The sequence below is a fragment of the Dermacentor albipictus genome, chromosome 2, assembly GCF_038994185.2.
Source record: "Dermacentor albipictus isolate Rhodes 1998 colony chromosome 2, USDA_Dalb.pri_finalv2, whole genome shotgun sequence".
NCBI classification, from domain to species: Eukaryota; Metazoa; Arthropoda; class Arachnida; order Ixodida; family Ixodidae; genus Dermacentor; species Dermacentor albipictus.
Window position 1 is genome coordinate 99356091 of NC_091822.1, and position 10466 is coordinate 99366556.

Consider the following 10466-nt stretch of genomic DNA (forward strand, 5'->3'; position numbering starts at 1 on the left):
ACACCAGAACAGTTTGCAGGCGTTATGTGGACTGATGTCCCGCCAAAGTATCTTGGCGTGCCGCTAGACGCATATAAATTAGGCGCACACTATTGGAAAGAACGGGTTTCGGTACTGCAAAGTTACGCCCAGACATTCGCTCCACAACGACTTTCTACTTTTGGGAAAGCCGAAGCTTGCAATAAGTTCTTGGCAACAAAAATTACCTATGTATTGCAAGTTATCCATTGTGCTAGGCTATACATCCAACGCTTTCACCATATCTTTGCAACCTTCGTATGGTCTTCAACTTTTGAGCCCATGAGGCGAGACAATATTTTTAGGCCTGTTAGTGAAGGTGGGCTGGGCTTAGTACATCTTTATGTGCGGCAGATAGTGTCTAGTTTCTTCTTTTTTCGCGATACTTCCCATCCTGTATTTCGTTCATACATGCAAGTCACACTTGTTAATGCGTTACCTGATTTAGTTCTTTCTTCAAGTTTTTCTTCGCGCTTATGCTTGTGGGGGTTCATGCAAGAAGTTTACTTGGCGGTTCGTTTCCTGACAGTTCGGTTTGCCATTGAATACTTGTATTCTATGTCGAGCAAAACGTTGTACAAAGACTTACTATCCATGCTGTTTCCGCCTCCACTATACCGATATACATTAAATGACCAGGCCACGATGTACTAAAACGAGTTCGCAAAATGTATTTATCCCCTCGTTGCAAAAAATTCTTTTATAAAGTTCATAGTGAAACCATACCGGTTAAAACATGGCTACAAAAAACGGGTATCTTTTTCTCTTCTGTTAACTGTCACCTTTGTGATGTACCAGAGACAATTGAACATTGTTTTATTAGCTGCACCGACGCCATCCTATTTTGGGATGTACTCCAACGGACTTTAAACAAAGACTTTGAGATTAACGCTCAAACTGTGCGACACCTGCTGCCAACCTCTGATAATAGTGCACCTTTCGATATGTTTTTGTCATGGGAATGCACAGATTGTGGAAAACGCGAATGATGGACCGCAACGCCGAAACGGTGGTACCTACAAGGGTACATTTTATCCAAATGGCCCTGCACCTAAAACATGTTTACGATGGACTCGGTGTACAACCGGACTGGTACCCTATTTTGGTGAGGTGCTTATCCTTGCCACCCTTCTAAAGTGAAACAAACGTTTCTACTCATAGTATGTACGCTGCCTTTTCTGTGTTTGACTTTCATTGTGCCCTCCATTCTCTGACTATGCAGAACTGGTGAACGTCTGGTTGAATGCTACTGTAATAAATACCATGAAAGAAAGAAAAAAAGCGCGATCGTGGCTGTGTGTGTACGTTGCGGGTACCTTTGTTCATGTTTCAGCTTAAATGTGTTCGAATACGCTCTTGTCGATTACTTTTTTTTAATAACAGTTTAATATTGCATGCTTGAGGTTCGCGATTTCATGCGCTTCTCTACCGATAAATCTGCGGTTACTGGGCGAAATCCGCTTCCGTGCCGGCGTGTCTCGGGGACTTCCGAGGCACCCCCATCTTTTATAGGTTCCCCCTCTGCTCCCTGTGAAGTTGCCTTGGATCCGCCCTTAATTTGAAGCGATGTACTCACTCTATTCTAACGTTTCTTTTTTTTAGTTTATCTTGCCATACAGTACTTTGGTTTATCTTGTACAGCAATTTCGCCCAAGCACTAACGTTATGGGCAACTCATGGAGCATTAGGAAAGTAAGGATTTTGATGTTATGCATGATCCACACAAGTGCAATAGCATTATTTTATTAAAGGCGGCTGTGTACCATATCTGTTCCCAATTCGCGTTGCATTAATTGTGCTCATTTTTTTTTCTCCATGCATTCACCAAAAATTAACTGCAGTCAAAGCTACAGACAGCATTCGTTATGTGTGGTCGAGGCTAGTATGCCTGACTTAAAACATGTTAGAAGCTGCTATAGTCACAGAGTATAATACGAAGCATTGTGTGTCATCACAAACTCTTGAGTTCATCATTAAATGTTCCACAGTCGTCCATTACCATTGTGCACAATAACAGCTCCTACAAGTGACCAACAAATATTGTGCATAGAAAAACTTGATTCATGGAGTTTTATGTCCCTAAGCGACAAGTACACAGTTGTCGGAGAAGATGTAATGAACTCGGGTTCATTTTGGCCACCTGGGAGTCCACAACATGCAGACAAAGCACATTATACACAAGCGTTATTTTGCATTTCGCCCACATTCATAGTACTGCGACCACAACTGGTAGGAACGAGTTAAACCCTCAGCCTCACCAGCGAAGACCACATCTGGTGAATAGAGAATAGAAGGGCTTTCAGGGTTGTCCACACTGGAAGACAATGTATACAGTTCCGTGGCAACTCTTAGGCCTTTTTGTTAAATGTTGCACCATCTGACACATATACAAAGCCAAAAATCTAAAACCTTAAAGCACTTGTCTCATGTCTACCCTTACTTTCGTGCTGTGTTTTTCATCTCTCTGAAATCATGTCATATAGGCACCTAGGCACTCTAATAGTCCTTTTATGTGAATTTAAGTTTATTGGAAAGGTTTTTTGTTTCGGTTTTTTGTGTTCGTCTTTAGCACCACAAATGGATTAAAATCTGCATAACTAATTACAGCTGGAAAGTTGGCATGGCAACATGATGAAATAGCACTAGCTTTTCTAATAAACTTTAGTTGATAGTCACGTGCACTATCTGTTTCTCCTTTTGTGCTCGTCTTCAGTGCCACTTCATTGCATTCCCACACCGATTCCTCAGCTGTCCTTACTTATGCGTATACATTCTAAGCTGTTTACAGCATACAAGTTATCATGTACGACAACACTGCTACCATGCACTTGCTTGAAGAAGTGCAGTAGGTGCTTGCAAGTAACATACACTTTGTGGTAGCAAGCAAAAACATTTAAATGTATAGTTTTAAACTGATTGCAGTATTTTGGAACCAGAGAGTAGCAATGCACAAGCCTGGTTAGTTGACAACACTTCATGGCAAAGCACGGTGCTAGTGGCACTTATTAATGCAGACATGTGATTAGAAGATACAAGGAGAGATGAAATGAGTTCAAACTCACCCCCCCGCAATCTGTTCATTTTTGTATATCATTTCCTTTTCTGTCAAAACAACGAATATGTCACTTTTATTCATGCACATGTGCAGTCTCTCTCTTTGGCACATGCAATACTTTTTTCTTCAGTAGAGCAGCCAATGGCATGCTTTTACATTTATCATTTCAATGCATTGCAGTTGCGTCACTGAGCTTTGATATGTAGGTACACATCCCACAATGTATGGTCAGCTTTCTTTGGGTGTGTTGTCAGTTTGTTTGCATGTACAATGTTGTTCTTTGAGCCTTTCAGTGATGTGCATTTAAGTTTAGCCTGCCTATGTATAGCCTCATAAAAGTGTAATGCCGTAGTGAATGTTCTTGCCTTTAAGAAACTTCTTTACGTGCTCCAGTTTCCAGGTGTTCTCTAGAAACTACGTGCTGATGCCACTGTCGCAAGGAGATTTCACTTTTGGAACATCTTTGAGAACTACATCAACATGCTGTTTTCAATTATTTTATATGGGTGGCATGTGACGTTTATATTGTCTAAAAAATGAGCATTTCCAGCTGTCCTTAGGCCCTTCTTTCCATGTTTGAGTTTTTGATGCAATGAGGCTTTCTCCAGGTAACACACTGATGATGAGAAACTTCCTTTTAGGAAATGCATGTTCCAGAAGGTGATTTTCCAGGAAAGCTTGAACTGGCACGGAGCATATGTATGGGGGAGAAATGAACATGGAGACACTTACCACAGCCCCATAGGCACATGCCATATTACAGGATGAAGTTGTTGCCCAGTGCAAGTTCCAAGTCATAATCCTGTCACGCAATCAAATATCAGCTTACAAATTTTACGCTGCCATAAACAAGTAATTCTTCATTAAAAATAGGGGCAGTGGTGCTTGAAACAGCTCCAGCCATTTGAAAAGCTGGAGGCAAAATTTCTTGTATGGACTCGGCTATAAAGGAGTAACACGAAGTTGCATTGATGTAATATTGCAGGAGCATAAAAGCCAACAAACAACCACATTGTGGTCGGTTATCAACAGTGCAGCCACATACTTGTTTAAAGAATCATCTATCACAGCACTACGCAGCTTGACCATGCAGAATATTACACAAATGTACAACACCAGAATCGATGGAACAGACAGCAGTTATCCTTCCGTTTCCCTGAATTATAAAGATGTCCTTTAGTGCATAGATAGTTGCACTTTTTTATTTTCAAGTTAGTAGTCTGTTATGTTTTTATTTTTGTTGTATATCTCACTGCACAAAGCATCTATAAAACCTCAGTTGCAAATCAGCACTTCCCCTTTCTTCTTTATCAGTCTTCTTTGTTTGGATGCTGTTTCCTGAATACTAAACAAATACTTGCATGTCTCTAATCTGTCCCTCTATATAGGGCAAATAAAATTGTGTTAAGCTTCAACAAGTCAAACGTACACAAAATGTCTATGTTGTTTATTGTTTCTACATGCTCCTACAAGGAAGCCTGTCTTATTGCACTGCTGATAATGTAGTATACCATAGATTATATAACACGACCTGAGAAGCAGAGTATGTTTAGCATGACACAGTGCAAGCCTGTGTGGCTAGTGCTTTCACTCAAACCAAATTGTCATTATGTCCCATGGCATTCCGCAAACGAAAATTCTCATGGTTCTTGTGTCTGTTTTCATAACCGCGCGGTCACCTCAAGTTAGGCACAACTGTAACAGCAATGTCACATTTTACATTAAAGATGTGCTAGACAGGGTGACCAATTTATGCTGTATTAGTAAATTATGCACTGCAATAGCAAAACGGCCACTGTTAGGAGGCAGCTTAGAAGTCAGACACAAGTGAAAGATGAGTGGTGGTGCTGCAGTGAAGTTCCGGCACCAGCTCAATGCGACGTTTTGAATTTTGACAAGATCTAAATGGGTATGCTGGTTTACCTGGTAAAAGTGACTTCATTCTAAAAGAGCCAAAAACTAACCTTAGAAACCTTTTTATATTTCCCCTCTCTTAACAGATCCCGAATATGAGAGAACACTGATATCTTTCAAACATATCGATGTGCCAGTACGGCAATAAAAAAAAGAAGAAAAAAACATTTGGGCCTTATATTCTGAAGTAAAACTCAATCTGTTCCTGCCAAATAAATAAAAAAAGTATGAAAAAATAGTTTATGAGTGTAAGACGATTTATTTTTGCTTTTTAGTGCACATTTGATGTGGTGGGAGGCAGTGGTTAAACTTATAAGCTTTATTCGTAATTGGCACCATGTCGCAAACAACAGGTGCATGACAAATATAAGAACATGTCATAGGGAATCATGGATACAGTAATGGTACCATGTCTCGGCTTCCACGGCACAGCTGAAGATAATGTAAAATTGAGTGTGTAATAAAGTCTTGCTTCCATTATGCTAGGAGCACACCAAAAGGCTGCTCCAGTGATGATGTGCATGCTGCATGCATAGATGCAGATGTATATACTGTGTTGGTGCTATCTTTTTGCATGTGTGGAAGCAGCTAGAACTGCTGCAGTTAAGGTGTAAGGATTAGATAGGCGAGGTGCTGAAAATCACTAACCTGCTCTACTGCTTGGGCTAAGCCTCATGGGGACTGCACATGCTGCAATCTAGGCAGGCTTTAGTATACTCAGTTGCTGTGCCTTGTTGCAGTTCATTTTTGTAGTGCTAGACATGTTGTTATTAATGCTTGGAAGGAGTGCTGCATTCACTCAAATAAATTGAGATGTCAGCAAGAAATTTGTTGCCTGGAAGCTGATGAGCATCAGTAGTGCAACTGCTGTGGTGTCGCAGTGAATGTAAAAGAAGTGATATAGGCAGCAATATATACGTAACAAGGTGATCATGACAGAGCAGAGACTAAGCAGAAAATTATCTCATGTTTGTGCATTTTCGCATAAGAAAGTAGAGAAGGGGCATAATGTGAATCTGTTTTCTGCACACAACATGCTTGGTGGCTTCTGTAGTCATTTGGCAACCAATACAAGGGTGTCAGCATGTCAAAATATGCCACAGAGTTCACATGCCACAAAATTTGTTTGCAGGACCCTTTGACATATGGCATGGTTCACATCCTCCAGATGGGTAAGCGTATCAATGATAGAATGCGTGAAGATTTCTCTTTGCTGCCCATGGGCACACAGGTGGCCACTTACCTGCATTCTTTATTTGTTGTGAATGTGGCTCTACCTCCAGTTTATTGAGTGTATCAGATAGGAAAAGCATGCACAACTCTTGAAATTTAGCTTTTGGAAACGTACTTCAGAAACACCGCTCTAGATGTACAAGCATTCCATCAGTTATGCTCACCGAGAAAGAATGCAGACATTTAGAATAATGCTTGAATCTTGTGTAGGTGAGTGCAGACACACCCTATTTGCAACTAGTAATTATTATTGGTTATCTGAGCTACCCACAATGAAACCTTAGGTGCGGTGTGTCAAAGACACTAGAGTGAATTTCACAAACTTTCCCATAATAAAATTGGCATTTTGAGGTACCAAACTCGGCATATCAAAAATTATGTGCTAGGCATTGTGAAGATAAACTAACATGTGTAAGTCCAGTTTCTGTTCTGTCACTTACTTTGCTTGCGTCTTCCTGAATTTTATGGTGGTTTGTTTTCTAAAAGAAGGCGACTGTATTTAAAACATGCTGGTTGCAGAAGTTAATCCAAGAGTTTTGAGAGTATAAGATTGCAAGAACAGGGCGCCTAGCACTAGAGAGCTCAACCTGACTGCAACAGCATTTAAAAGACACTCAACACTTGCGCAGATGAAGTCTCAAATGGCATTACATTGTCATTTTGCTCTGTTACTGTCATGATCACACAAATCTGGAAACCTTTGGTTTCGTGTTCACTTCACGTTGCCTAGTTATGTTTTTTTTAATTGCCTTTCATACCATAGCAGTATTTTCTGTGATTACTAAAGAGATGGTTTGTTGATTCTCTCGCTCTTTCCTTCTGTTTATTCTAGAAAAGAAAGACTGCTCTGTATATATATTTTTTCCAGAAGCACTTCCCAAGATTCCAAATTAAATTCTCTTTGCACACACACATACATAACTACATACTAATTTTCTAGAGGGTCAGGGATAGCAGAGTAGGAGCTGCCACGTTCCCACCAGTCATTGTTTGGGTGGCCCAGAAAAGGGCCGTTTAGTGTTCCATGCTGCAGCTTGTCACAGTTGAAGTGCACTTCAACACGTAGAAACTGGAGGTATCTAAGCACAAGTACAGTTTCAGCAAGTTAGGTGCAGGCTCAGCTGGATTCTGTGTTGCAGAACTGGATGGCTCAGATGCTCTGCTGGGTCAATCAAAACCCAAGTCGTGGAGGTTGTGATGTGCCCAAGTGAGAGCGGTGACTTCTCAAGAGACATGGCAGTATGAGCCTGATGTGCTGAAAACACATCAGAAGCAAAAATGAAAGCTGGGGCTGAATCTTGGAGGCTTGAAATGCAATTTGTCCGGGTTGTACAGTTATCAGCATGTTGAAATGCTTGAACGGCATGCTTCGGCCTGCTTGGGCGACATTTACCGATAACACCTGGCTCTAGATACCTTACATCTGAGAACAGGCTGCTGCACTGATATGATGGACATTCTGATCGTCTGCTGCTTCCCGGCTTCTGAGGCAAAAGTGGTGCTATGCAAGTGCAGTCCTCAAAGGGGGAGCTTGCAGCTCTGTCATTGGACTGGGTCTTGCACTGCTGCACTGATCACTGCTGCCTTTATCTTTTTCACTTTACTGGCCACTGTGGCGGCTTTGGTAACTGTAGCGTGTGAAGGTGCCATGGAACAAAAGTCAAGACAACACATCCTGGCGTGTGCTGATGAAAGTTGCCATGTGTTATCTTTACTTTTGCTCAGTGGCAATGCAGTGCCTTCAGGAAATTGTAGCTGCGGAAGGCACGAAGGCCTGTGAGGAGAAAGATTAGGTAAGTACCATTAGTGCAGCAGTTCATACACAGTTGTAAGCTACCCCGAATCCAGTGTTACCACCAAATGCCACCTGTGCAGGTCAAAGGATGTCATTCAAGCACTCGGGACAATAGTGCTAATGACTGTATTAGTGACAAGATGCTTGAAGCAGATAGCTTGAACATGGCTTGAATAGGTGATTCGCGACAATGACAATAGAACAAACAAGGACACGTTTCAGCACATAAGAAAAATGAGAAGAGGTGCAGAGGCAAAAGGATAACTTTTCTTTGAAAATGTCTGTCTTTGAATTCTAACTAGCCGAACTGTCGGCCTCATATAGAACAGACATTGTGGCCATTGGAGGCATAGCAATATGGCAGTCAGATGACTGACTATGGCAGTTTGGGTTAATATAAGTCCATCAACCACTGACAGCTTCAGTGAAAGTGCAAAAGAGGAACAACAACATGTCCTTGCTTGTAGTTAAGCCTCAGGCACTGAGCAGTATTCGGGAGGTCATCATGAGGCCAGACCTTACTTCTATTACTTAATTAAGTTGTTGCAGCGCCAAATATTCAACTGAAACGACTTGAGTGGAAGTTTGAAAAAGTCCCTGGCATGTGGTAAAATCCTACCCTCGAAGTGGTCTCCCATTATTTCCAGAACAACCACAGGAGCACTGTCAATCAGGAAGCAGTCTCCAGGCTTCACATGTTGCAGTTTCTGCTCGACTTGGTTCTTGGACGAGTGCCTCAGTTCGGAGATGCTCCTTCTTAGCTGTGAAAGTGGCTTGTTGTAGGATCGCAGCAACTTCTTCATTCGTCCAAGGTCGCTTTCTAAAGGGAATGCACAAAACTGATCCCATGGGCCATGGTCGCGGCACTGGTCAGCAAGATGAATAAGTGAGTGCACATTGTACACAAGCTTTTTTTCCGTATAGCTCATTAAACTCTTGAACAAGGTACCTCAGGACATCTTTGGCAAAATCATTGTATTCACAGTTGTACTGAGGTGATGTTAAAACTCTGATAGCTACATGAAACATTAGAAAATGTTTGTAGTGGGTTGGAGGTAGAATAGGCTTTAGGACAACAGGCCCCACGTAACGGAGGAATGTCCGAAACTCTGTTGCCTTCCAGCGATCAAGTTCTTCTGCACCCCTTGGCTTTCGCTGGAAATATGTTGGAAATGCTTTGGATGCCTCTCGCAGGCTTTCATTTAGTTGGCAACGATACAGTCTGCTCAATCTATTACTGTGGCCTTGGCATGCCCAATTATTTAAGAGTCATCGCATGGCTACCAGGCAAATGAGGTGCATGTATTCAGATAGAAAAGATGCAATCATGTCGACATCAAGCGATAGGAATGGTGAAAAACTAGAATGGTGGCGCTTGTTCTCTTGAGATCGAAATGATGCATTCGTTCGTGTGGGTGCGTGCAGTTTGGGAAATGTGACCCTGTTTTCAATGTGCCGCCCTTCTTGGTTGCATCGCTCACACGCATAATAGCCAGTGTGGCCAACAATGCATTTCACGTAGCTCCTTAATCGCACACCATGGCTTTAATGCTCACCTGTACTCGAACATCTCCTATGATTAACCCTTCAGACGCAAACTCCGAGACCTCTCCCACAAATGGCTCTAGATAATCCTGCAGAGATGGTGGCTTCCCTGCACCACAATACACACTTACAACAAATGGTGGTGATGCCTCCACATCTGTAATGCGGTTCAAAATGGGCCAAAAGGCAAGCTGGCTACTTCTGTAAAGAGGGACTCCATCGATGTTGCCCTGTAGCTTCAGTTCACTTGGAACTACTTTCCCTGGCGGCAACACTTCACGAATTCTTGCTACAAGGCCAAATTGCACAAAATACCCATTTTGCTCCACCTGAGCTTTGCGCTCAGTTCTCAAAACTGTCCTAGCATCCTTTGGAAGGTCAGAGAAGCCTCCTCGACGGCAGAAATCGAGGACATCGTTTATGCATGCAGGAGTCATATTATGTTTGGAAGCAATGATAGCAAACTCTTCACTTGCTGTCATTTGTTCAGGAGATACACGGGACAGCGCTGCGCTACAAGTGAGCGCTATTCTCTCATCTGGCCCCATGCAGCTGTCTGAAGCAACAAATTCATCAGACTCATCCCAAGATTTGCTACGTTAGAGACCACCTTTGTCACTTGAGCTACTATCTGAGTCGCTGTGCTCACGTGAAGACATATCCACAATTTCTTATTGGAATTCTTCAACAAAAGGTGCACCTTGTCCGCAGACGCTGTTGACTAAGGCTTCGCTTCCCGACTGCTCGTTCAACAGTTTGGGTGGAGGCTCACCCCCGTCATCCGTCGAAATTGAACTTCCTGATTGCCTGCTGCTTCCCAGCTTCGGAGGCGAAAGTGGCGCTACACGAGCACTGTCCGTAAAGGTGGTGCCTGCAGCTCTGTCGTTGGACAGGGAATCCGATGAA

General features: G+C 42.4%; 1 pseudogene; it reads right to left on the reverse strand.

The window, feature by feature from the left end:
- Window positions 1-8436: 8436 nt before the first annotated feature.
- Window positions 8437-10108, reverse strand: LOC135915923 (uncharacterized; annotated as a pseudogene).
- Between the last annotated feature and the right edge of the window lie 358 nt (window positions 10109-10466).